Below are 10535 nucleotides of genomic sequence, written 5' to 3'. Positions count from 1 at the left end.
TGTTGGCAATCTTCTTTCCTTACTAGGTGATGCCTTTGGGATTTAAAACCCTAGGGCAGGTAGCCTGGACTTCCTCACTAGGTGTAGAAGGCTTAAGGAAGAAAGTTGTCAGGCTAAGACCGTCAAAGAAGTGGGAAGGGAAAGACTGAGGGTGAGAAAGAGAGAACTGATGACTTCTGATTTCTTGGGTCCAGTTACTGAGATCTTTGTATTTGCTCTGATTCTTGTGTCCTGGATTCCCAGAATCATTGCAATGAGTCTCCGTTTTCTTTGAAGCTAGTTAGAGTAGGGCTCCTCTCAATTTTGATTCAGACTTGGTTCTAGATGCTTCACTCCCAAACACAAACAGAGGCAACCATTTGTTTCAGCACCATTAAGAGCAAACCCCTTTATTCTTTACTGAGAATAGGGTGTGCAGACCACCAAATACAGTTCACAAGCATGCTGGGCAGCAGTGCCCAAAGTGTGAGTGAGTGTGTGTTAGGAGTGGCCTTACTGATTCCTGAACCACTCCAAGCATTTACACTGCCTGTGCCAGGCCAATCCTGTCATTTCCTCGATCAAAGACTAAAAAATATACCCTCAGGAAGACGTCACCCAGCATCCAGGTCTCTCTAGATATCCTCACTATGTTAACTTCAAAGGTGGTATAGCAGTGGCCTCTATAATCCTGGGGGAGTCAGAGACACACACCAGTCAGCATGAGCCCTTACAGGCGAGTCCCCCCAATATACAGACCCAGCACTATTCTTTGTTTTATTTCCCACTTTTGGTACGTATCAAGGGATTTTCTCAGTAGCAGGGGATAAGAGAGTTCATCCACAACCGCAAAGGGCCAAGACATGAGATTGCCATGAGGAAGGGTGTTGGGGAAGGGAGGACTGGGATTTGGGGAAACAGAGGAATGAAAAACAGCAAAGTCCTACTGTAGAGCATAAGGAAATATATTAAATATCCAATCATAAGCCACATGAAAAAGAATAAGAAAAAATATGTATTTTCAATGTATATAACTGAGTCACATTGCTGTGCAGCAGAATTTAATGCACAACTGAAGATTAGCCCCAGTTCAATATAATTTTTTTAGAAAAGAACAAGTTGTCTATAGTTCTCACTCCCTGTTTCTTTCCTTCTGGCTCCTACTCCTTGTTTTATCTGCAGAGAATGCTGATTCTCGTCATGCATCCCCATAATCCATACTTTATTAAAAAAAAAAAACTTTATTTTGTATAGGAGTATAGCTTATTAACAATATTCTGAGTTTTAGGTGGACAGTGCAGGGACTTAACAGTATGCATCTGTGTACCCTGGATGTCCTGTGACATCCCGGCTGTCTTATAACTGAGTGGATTTCCCTGTGCTAAGCAGCAACTCGTTGTCGGTTATTCATCATAAATAGAGCAGTGACCACAACACGTTCCTGAAGACTTAACTCAGGAACTCTGAGAAGCCTCCTTCAGCCCACACTTACCCTCTTTGGCCACTCCAGGCTTGGCTTGGTAACTTACTCTGGTTCCCCATCCCCACCGGTCAGTCTGTAGCCCTCATCACCCCGAGTAAGTCCCCAGTGCCTCAGTGCAGAGCACTTTGGGATGCCATTTGCATGGAATCCAGTGCAGTTTTGCCTAGAATCAAGCAACCTTCCATATGGCTCAATGAGTTTCTGGTTTTAGAATTCCTGAAATTCTCTCTTCCTCAACGCCTTCTTTGAGCCCATCAGCCAACTCTGAACTCCCACAGAGAGCAGACATGAAGCCTCCACCCTGTGCCGGGGCTGAGCAGTCACTGTGCACCCTTTATTCACATTAGCATTCAACTCCCCACAGAGGGACCAGGTACCCCAACTCACAAAGGAAGTAACCTGGCCGGAGCAAGGGGAAGATGCAGCCCAGACCTAGGCTGACAATGTAATTTATTATCCAAACCAGGAAAACTTTGAGGAGGGAAGGGAGACTGTTAACTTATGCTGGGATATCACATTGGGACTGTCCCCAGCCATTCTCCTTGTAACATGGCCTATTTCTGGGACTGCTAGAGCTGAATTTCATGGTCATGCACCTAAGGGTTCAGATTAAATTAAAGCACTTTGAGGACTGAGGACCTTAGTGTTCCCCTCTCCTTGACTCCCACCATGGCATATGGTGTGGCCTCTCCACATATTTCAGGAAGATCAGTGTCCCACACAGCCCTTTACTCTCAAGTGACTGGTTTTGTGGGAGGCACTGGCCCAGCAACTGGGCTCAGAAGCATTTGCAATGGTGTGACATGGCCTCCAGAGGACGCCCTCCTCCCAGGAGCAGCCCAAGTGTTCCTGCAAGCTCCAGTTTGAGAACCAACCCTCAGTGTTGTTCCCTCACCTTGAGGATGTAGGCTTGAGCTGGCACTGGGTAGTTGATGCCATTGATGGTGAAGACAATAGAGGGTAGGTTATTGACCACAGAACATGAAACGTAGTGCTGTTAGAGGGAGAGGGTGAGAGGTTGGCCCTGGTGATCCTTGTTGTGTGTGGAGAATGGGAGTGACCCTGGGGCATGACCGTTCACCTTGGAACCCTGTGGCTTGGCGCCGATGAGCTTCTGTATGTTATCGACCAGTGTTCTTGGCCCTTGGATCAGTGATATCCTGGTGTCAACAATGGCCTCGCAGCTGTCAGAACAAGCAATAACCTCTCTTCTCATGGAGATGCTGAGAGACAATGGAAGAAAGCCCGCATCAAGGTCACTCTGAATCTCCCCAGAGTTGTCCCCTTCCCGACTGTCTCCTAAACAGCCCTTCATCTCTCGCCCTCTTTTCCTTTGCTCTCGACACAGCACCTTTCTCGACATCCTCGAATGCAGTACTTGAATACACAAGGTTATTGGTATCTTGAAACAAGCTGGTCTTCCTTCCTAGAGAACTCCACTCCCTTTTGACTAGTAAATTTCTTCTCATATTCCAGATTCCAGCTTAATTGTATTGTTTTCAGGAAGTCTTTCCCTTGGTGATTATCAGTCTCCTGTCTTAGTCACTCTCTGTAGACCCTTCCTCATGTCTGCTGCTGCTACTGCTGCTAACTCACTTTAGTCCTGTCTGACTCTGTTCGACCTCATAGAGGGCAGCCCACCAGGCTCCACAGTCCCTGTGATTGTCCAGGCAAAGTACTGGAGTGGGTTGCCATTGCCTTCTCCTCCTCATGTCTAGCATATACCAAAGTTACAATTCACTATGTGGGAGAGTCACTTCAATACATCTTCCTTCTTAGATGTGAGGGCGAGTTTTTTCTCCTTGCCTCCCTAAAGTGCCTGGCACACAGTGGATGCCCAATGCTTGTCTGTTCAATGAGTGAATGAAGACTGAGAAAACAATAAGAAACATCCAGAGAGCTGTATCTTGTGGGGAACAAATAATGGTTCACACACAGAGTGAAGATGGAGATTCGCAGAGGCAGCAAATTCTCATAGTAGCGGGAGAGAGGAGCTCCTCGGGAAGAGGGTGTCTCAGCACTGCTCCTACAACCAGCTCAGACCCTGAGACCCTGGCCATGAAATACATGACTAGCCCACAGAAATGCCAAAGGACAGGTGAGCTTTTCTCTGAGGGTATCACGCAGAATCCTATCCTCAGGTCACTCTTGGATCCACCTTCCTGATTCTCTGTTATAGCCCCTGTATTTTTTATTAGTTGCTTTCATGTCTTAAGACTACAGCAAACCTCTCTTCACTGCTGGTAGCTGCTCCCTAAAAAGACCAGTTTTCCCCATTTTCTCAAGACTGTCCCTGTTTTTAAAATGACATTTTTCTGTATTGAGAACTTCCTATGTCCTAGGTAGCTCTGGACAGTTGGTCATGTTATCATAGCTCTGTTCAGGCTGGAGAAATTCTCCCTGATCCTCTGTTCACCACATTGTAGAGTCCTCTAACCATGCTCCCCACCTCTTAGGGCAGTGGGTACAGCCCTCTCCTAGATGCCCAGACCTCTCTGGACCCTTTTAGGACCCTGGTCAGAGCCTTGCTCAGAAGGCCTGCGGATTATGAACACATGGGTTGTTTGTGCATCTATGTGCTTGTGTGTTTGTTTGTATGTGTGTTTGTGTCTGTGTGTGCTTGTGTCTGACTAGCTATGCATTTTTTTTATGTGTCTATTGCATGTTTATATGTGTCTGCTGTGGGTTTCCATGTGTCTGTGGGTCTCTCTGTCATTGCAGGTGGTGTGTATGTTTGTGTGACTGTGTGTCTGAGAATGCATTTGTGTGTGTCTGCCTGTGTCCATGTGTAGTAGTGGGAGCATCACTTGGGCTGACCCTCAGATGGAGAGGCTTACCAGTCCTTGTGTACAATCCAGTCGCCTGCTTGGATCAATGGTACCCAGTTGAGCTCTCCCTTCTAGTAGCGATTGTCCACCCCACCAAACATCACCACACTGCCCTCCTGCTTGTCTCTGTAGAGAGAAGTGATGAGGGGATCCTTGGAGAACAGTAAAAACAGCACTGTCTGAGAGCTGTGCTTGTCCACCCATCAAGGCCCTAATACAGTCTCCATGTACAGATGCAGAAATTGAGTCTAGGAGTGATTGAGATCCAGACTGAGCCCTGTTACTGGCTAAAGAGTGGCACAATGGAGGTTAGAAGGTGAATCAATTGGCTTGGCTCCACCCACTATGTCTTCTGGACACCCTGGACCTTCAGCGACCTGAGTGCTCAGACACCTCAGAGGACAGGGTTCTGAAGTGTTTTGGCTTTCCCCTTGTCCACCTGTCATTTTTCAAGAAAACCAGTGCCTGGGAGTTCTAAGGGTGTGGGTTCAGTTCAGTTCGGTTCAGTTCAGTCGCTCAGTCATGTCTGACTCTTTGCAGGTTCAGGTCACCCAAAGTTGGCTCTTCTGGCCTGTGACCTCTACTGTCCAAAGGGCCCCACACTCAGAATGGACCCCACCTCTGCTCTTCCAGTATTGAAATGCCTAATATTTCTTGAACAAGGGGTCCCACACTTTTGTGTCCCACACTTTCGTTTCTCACTTGCTCCTACAAATTGGATAGCTGGACATGGGCTACCAGTGATATGCTAACAAGGAAGGGAAGATATCTGCCATCCTTTTCCTTCCTTCCTTATCAAATTCATAAGCAAGTCCTAATGCCTTTCCTTCAACTTGTTTCCTGTTGCCTTCCATTCACCTTCCTCCTCACTCACCCCCCTAGACCAAGTTACTGGTATTGAGCCCAGGAGTAGGGTTGTGTTCCAATAAACTTTTATTTATAAAAGCCAGGGGTGAAACCAGGTAGGGCCCTGAGTCCGTAGTTATCCTTGGCTAGATTATCTCTCAGGATACTTCTTTATCAAGTGTTCTATAATTTTCGTGCAACTGAAAGCATTCTACAGCTAATTTGGAGATAGGGCTTGTCCATCTCAGACTTACTTGCTCAAATAGAAGGCAAAAACAGGCTCAGAAATGGCACCTTGATTCGTCAGCTTGTCAAAGATGGGGATGGCTCCAATGAGGGATATGTTGGGGTAGTTCAAGCCCAAGACGCCTTCAAAAGGTATATCCTCAAACCCATATTCCTCCATGCTTAGACCAAACTGCTGGTCAGTACGTACAAGGTCCCCAATCTGTGGGAGAGAAGAGTATTCCCACTAACAGATATATGAAGTGGGACTAGGACTGGGCTGGGGTGCATTGCCATTACAACCTAAAAGAAGAATTGAGGCTGGGCTGTGTCTTTGGTGGACCTCAGACGGTTAGACCAAGCTGGGAGAGGAATTTGCGTTCCATTTGAGAGACGCTGTGAATTTTAAAACATCTGCCCCTCTGAAAAACACCACCTGAGTGAGTCAAATTGGCCTCGTGGCTTCTGTCCAGGTGGGGCAACCAAGAGTCAGGCCAGGACCCTTTGGTGCCACCTTGTGGACAAAACGATCGAGAGCAAGATAGCCTTCTCTGGCATGACCCAGTGACAGGAATGGATTGCATTCTCTGTAAGGCACTGTGGATTCTGCAGGAATCCAGGAAGACAGAAACTGAAAACACAATCTTGCTTGCAGGGTTCTATGAAATTACTGCCTGGGAAATTCACTTTTGGGGATATGTGTGTATTTCTGTGAGTATGTATGAGAGAGAATGAGAGAGAGGGGACATACTCAAGAATTTTGGGGGAGACAGGCCATAGGTTTGTTAGACTCTGAAGGGTCCTCTAGGGTGAGAACTCATTTATCATGTCCCTTGACTTCTCAGGCCCCCTAGTTTTCCACTCTGGAAACCTGAAACCCTTGACTGCCCCCAGGGTCCCCCGAACAGTTTTATCCTGTCCCCAAACACTTGCTTTTCAACAACTTCAGTCCTGAAAAGCCAGCCTAACTCCACCTTTTATCCCATGTGTGCCCTCAGCAAGGCCCTTGCTGTCTGCACCTCAGTTTTCTCATATGTCTCATGAGCTAACCAGTGCAACTGCTGTGTGGGGTTGTTGCAGGATTAAAACAGTTATCACCTTAAAGTTCCTTGAATGGTTTGTGAATATAAAAGTGGGTGCTTTTATCCTTTCCTCTCGCTCCCAGCAAAATGAACCTTGAACTGCTCATAGGCAGAGGAGCTGCAAGTCTACACCTCAAGCCACTCTCTGGGTTAGCTAATTTGTTTCCTCATGTGCCACCATGGACACTGCCTCACCAGAGACATGACCCTGTGGATAAGATGGCCAATATCTACGGGAGTTAGGCTAGGAAGGGTCCTGCCAGATGGTCCTGCGTCTGTTTTGCAAGTAGTGGTCACTCCATAGCCAGTCCTGCCTCAGCACTTGTTACACTGTTACCCAAACTGTGTCATGAACAACAACTCCTTTCATTCTCCCAGATCCATAGGTGATGCTGAAGGTCTTATTGGTAGACCGGAAGGTGGAAGACTGAAGATGTCTGAACCTAACCTGTGTAGCTGCAGAAACAAGAGATGAGTGTCATCAGGTTCCAAGGGTGGAAACAGGGTGGCAGGGAAAGTGAAGGATGGTCCAGGTATGGGGTGTCTGTACTCACAACAGGCTGAACTGGTGCAAAAGATGGAAGGCACACACTAGTCAGATGAACCTGTGTCAAAGATAACCTGGAATTCCTGAGAGGGTGTTTCTATGGTGATGTTACCCACATAGAGCATCTACAAGGAAAAAGAGGGAGTGGGTTGTGCAGAACTGGCTACCCTCTATTCCCACACAGATGCCTCCCTCTGGGTGTCACGTATCTCTTGAGATCACTTTCTAACCACTGTGCAGCTCACAGACTTTGCTCACAGAGGTATCTGCATTTGATATATTTTTCCTGTGCTACATTGTATGCTGGATACTGACTCTATGACCAGGCATTGAAGTGGTACCGCCTGCATGGGAAGCCCAGAGGCATAACCACTGGGCATCCCGGACTGCTGGACACCCAGGGAAGTCCTGGTGCCTTCATTTGACAAGCTCTGTAATCTCTTCAAACCCAGCTTTAGCACCGGCTTCTCCAGGAGGTCCTTCTTGTTCAACCCCAGCCATTCCCTCTAAATTCAGGCCACATTGAATCAACACCACATAGGTGAACCTTTCATTTGACATGTATTTACTCTTTGCCTATTTCTCAGGCTGGCATGGGCATTCTTGAAGACAAAATAATCTGTTTTTCTAATCTAAAAACAGTAACCACAGTGATTCTTATGACCATACATGGAATACAGGTTCAGTAACTTTTTACTGCTGTTGTTCTTGCATCTGTGGAAACTGAATTCCTCTGCCTGGGAATTCACAATTGCTTTGCAGTTGGTTCTACCTTTTAATCACTGATGGTTCACTCTTTATCTGTAATTGAGTGGCTCACATCATTTAGAATGAATAATCGCCCTCAAACAAATGACACGTTTGACACAGAAATGGATATTTACCTGCCACCTGGTAATTGCCAGGCCCAGTCCCAAAGACCAACAGTTGAGGATGTGAGTGCCTTCTCCTCTGGGTGGGGTCACTGTTTTCCAGTGTTTCTGCCTCCTGCAGGAACCCCAACCCCGACATCCCACCTGGCACCTCCAGGTGAGCCCCAGTGCTAGGCTAGAGCACCAGGGGGCTTTGTGGAGTGCCATCCTCCCAAAATACTCACATCCATGATGTTTCTCAGTGGGCGAATAGTCAGATTTGAGCCACGAAAAGAAATCTGGGACAGTCTGTAAGCATGCTTCTTCAGGAAATTGTTCATCATCTTTTTTTTTTTTTTTTCCACTGAGGGTGTTTCTCACGGTCTTCAATCTCCTTAGAGGTATTCTTTCACCGAGCATTTGACAAAGAAAACAAAGAAGATACTACAACAAGGTGTCAGTGTTAAGGTATAAATGTCATGGTAATGGCCTTGTTTATTTTCTAATCATTTTTGTGAGGCACATTATCATCCGAATTTTATGCATATATCATGGTAAAGGCATAGATTTGAATACAGGTTCTGTTCTGCAATCTTGGGTAAGCCATATGACCATGTAGTGTGTCAGTCTCCTCTTCAGTGAAATGGTGGAATGTAACAATACAAACCCTCCAAATAGAATATCTTGGGGATAAGTGAAATGATCGATATAAGGTACCTGATAAATAGGAAGTGTCAACAATGACAGCCATTAGCATTGCTGTTGCCATCCCACTCATTCCTTCTCAGAGAATCTCAAGGAAGGAGATAGAAGGGGGACTCTTATCCTCTTTTACCAAGGAAGCAATTTGAAATGCAAGAGGTTTCTGATTTGGCTGTGGTCATACTGCTTGTCAGATATAAAACAGTGTTTATAAAACAGTGTATCTTTCTCCAAGTTGAAAGAGAAGAAAGAGTTGAAAGAAGAAGCCAAGATATAGAGAAGAAGTAAAGGAAATTCAGAAGCTTGAGAAAGAAGGATGAGTCAAATGAAAAATCAAAAGAAACCAACACAAGTAGAAATACACTTCCAGTGACTTCCAAAGTGATGGAGAGATAAATGACAGTGATACAGAGATGCAGACATAGGCATACACACACTGAAGTAGACAGGGGGAAAAGAGGACATGTTGAATAAAATGTAAAAAATGCTTTTCCACAGGACCACATTGACATCTGTATAGACTGTGCACTGAAAAATTGCAAAGAGTTGCATTTTCAACAGGTCATGACATGACTGGACCCCAAGAATTGTGCAACCCAAATCTACACCAAGACCTTGGGATCCACAGTTCCTATAGCAAACTACTTATCAATAAGTAAGAGTTGAACTTTAAGACTCTTAGGGAAATATTACATTCCCTTAGTAACCTGATGAGTGGAAGAATAATCATATGAAAAGAAAAATCTGAGAAAGGAATATGATGAGACTTACAGTCCCCTACTTCCTTGACTATGCACTCTGAGAAGACCACCAGCCCGAGGAGCACAAGCCACTTCATGCCTCCTTCGTGGATCAAGGTACTCAGGGAAGTTTGAGTTCTTAGCATGTAGTGGTGACCAGGAGCCCCTAGTTATATATGCTCTGACCTACTCTAGTTTTCCCCTTTAGGCCACTAAAAGATTTGAAAAAATACACAAAACTTTTGATAAAATCCTTACCTTCATCAGTGTCCTTGGCAAGTGGCCTTTGATGCTTCTCAGAATACAGAGAATTGAACTGTAATCTCTTCTTTGTAGCTTGGCTGGAAAATCAAACTGATCTGCATGGACATCTAAGAAGATGGAGAACCTTGTCTACTTGGAGAAAAAACTGCTAAGCACCTCATGAAAATGGATACTAGGGGCCCTGTTGGACACTCGTGATTTCATGTCATCTTCCTAGCCACTTGATGATATGCATTGCTGTCTTCGTGGGAGAGGAGATTGTTAGGAGGATAAATTGTCAAATGGCAAAGTGAAGACTTCAGGGACAGCCCAGGGACATACAACTGGCTTTAGGTAGTGGGTCTAATGGCAGACATAGGGGCACCTATGATGCCAGGCTGCAGCAAAGATCTAGGGTAGATCAGTATTTCCATTACATGGTTTCAGTATTGGGAGAAATGTCATATGCATCCACAAGATATTTTATAGCATCCAACAACTGTACAAGGAAGAACTGTGTGCTAGGTTCTGGGTTAAAGGCTTCAAAGTCAAAGTTGATCAAGACAAAAGTAGTCTTTATTTTAAGAGAGCTAGAAGTCTACCTCCCACAAACTCATGGCCCCAGGAAGCAGGAGATATGATACTAAGGACTAGGTGGCATTGTTGGAATCTGGGCAGCACAGGCCTTACCTCTGGGAGTGGCCTTTCCTCCACTTCACTCATGCTGGAAAGCGGGCCAGTTGGCCATGTTTTCAAGAGAATCAGAAGTTTGGATATTTATGTACAATCTACTGATTTTAATGTTAACAACTTTTATTTATTTATTTATTTGCAGAAAAAAAAGAGGGAACGAAATCTCCACAGCGATGTGCTGGAAACAGCCTTCAGTTTCTGCAGTATTTTTGTCTCTGGCCTAGAGTTGGTAGTGCAGTGGGGACAGAGAGGAATTTAATTCATGTTGGCTGATTTAAAAAGAGTCTGAATGCATACTAAATATGCTGAATCATTG

At 45.4% G+C, this 10535-nt stretch overlaps 1 pseudogene; it reads right to left on the bottom strand.

Moving 5' to 3' along the window:
* Positions 1 to 520: 520 nt before the first annotated feature.
* LOC128069161 (pregnancy-associated glycoprotein 1-like) lies at positions 521 to 9381 on the bottom strand (annotated as a pseudogene).
* Positions 9382 to 10535: the final 1154 nt, after the last annotated feature.

This window comes from Budorcas taxicolor, chromosome 25 (assembly GCF_023091745.1).
Source record: "Budorcas taxicolor isolate Tak-1 chromosome 25, Takin1.1, whole genome shotgun sequence".
In the NCBI taxonomy this organism is placed as follows: domain Eukaryota; kingdom Metazoa; phylum Chordata; class Mammalia; order Artiodactyla; family Bovidae; genus Budorcas; species Budorcas taxicolor.
The sequence above is the reverse complement of the archived record's forward strand: the minus strand, read 5'-3'. Positions and strand labels throughout refer to the sequence as shown.